Source organism: Jaculus jaculus, chromosome 3 (assembly GCF_020740685.1).
Source record: "Jaculus jaculus isolate mJacJac1 chromosome 3, mJacJac1.mat.Y.cur, whole genome shotgun sequence".
Classification (NCBI taxonomy): Eukaryota; Metazoa; Chordata; class Mammalia; order Rodentia; family Dipodidae; genus Jaculus; species Jaculus jaculus.
The window spans coordinates 130141405-130142280 of record NC_059104.1 but is presented as its reverse complement, the minus strand read 5'-3'; the positions used below and the strand labels follow the sequence as shown (position 1 = coordinate 130142280).

General features: G+C 34.8%; 1 non-coding gene across 1 annotated transcript; it reads left to right on the top strand.

The window, feature by feature from the left end:
* Window positions 1–396: 396 nt before the first annotated feature.
* Window positions 397–470, top strand: LOC123459988. Its single transcript, XR_006636712.1, has one exon. It is a non-coding gene; the product is annotated as a small nucleolar RNA SNORD107 (small nucleolar RNA).
* The last annotated feature ends 406 nt before the right edge of the window (window positions 471–876 follow it).

Below are 876 nucleotides of genomic sequence, written 5' to 3'. Positions count from 1 at the left end.
ACTTGCCCCAGCTTCCATTAACCTGCAGACCATCCTCAGTGGGGTTATGGTATTCACTGAAGTGTCATGAAGGCTTCACTCAGTCCCTGTGGGGTAGTGTTGAACTGTGAGAGGCATACTATTGTTTTTGTAGCCAAATAATGATATTTAATTACAAAAAGAATATTTGTATGTTTAGATTTTTTTTCAGTCTCATGTGATTCTGTTTTATTAATTTTGGTTAAAGAAAGAAAATTTGAATGTATTTTAAGACATCATCAGTATAGATCCTAACCACTAGTAGTGCAATAAGGCTATAAATTTTAATAGTTGCTTTTAAGACAAAAACATAAACCATTCCAGGTAATGTAACTTTGTGAGGAAAAAAATATGAGTAGATTTCAGAGGCCTTGACTAGGTTCATGATGACACAGGAACTTGTCTGACCATAATGATTTCAAAAGTGGAGCTTAAAGTGATACTCTGAAGTCCAGTCAATGTGCCTCACCATACTAAATTGCTTATTCTCAATAGAAAATGTTTGTTTAGCTTAACATCGTGATACATGCCTGTTACCTCAGCACCTGGGAGGCTGAGGCAAGAGGATTGCAAGTTCCAGTCCAGGTTTGGGCCATATACCAAGACTCAGTCTCAATTAAAAAAAAATCCCTTTTACAAAAAAAAGAAAATCATGACTCAATGTGAAAACTAAATATTTATAACTTACAGGTGTAGTACTGCACTTTGCCAATTCCTCAACCAGTTTTTTTTTTATTTCAAAGAAATTATGAGGTAATTGTTTTTGCATTGTTAGCTTGTTGAAAGCTAAAGGGAGACATTCTTGGATCATAAAAGGCATAGGCACCTGGTGATATGGAAATGTAAAAATGAATCTAC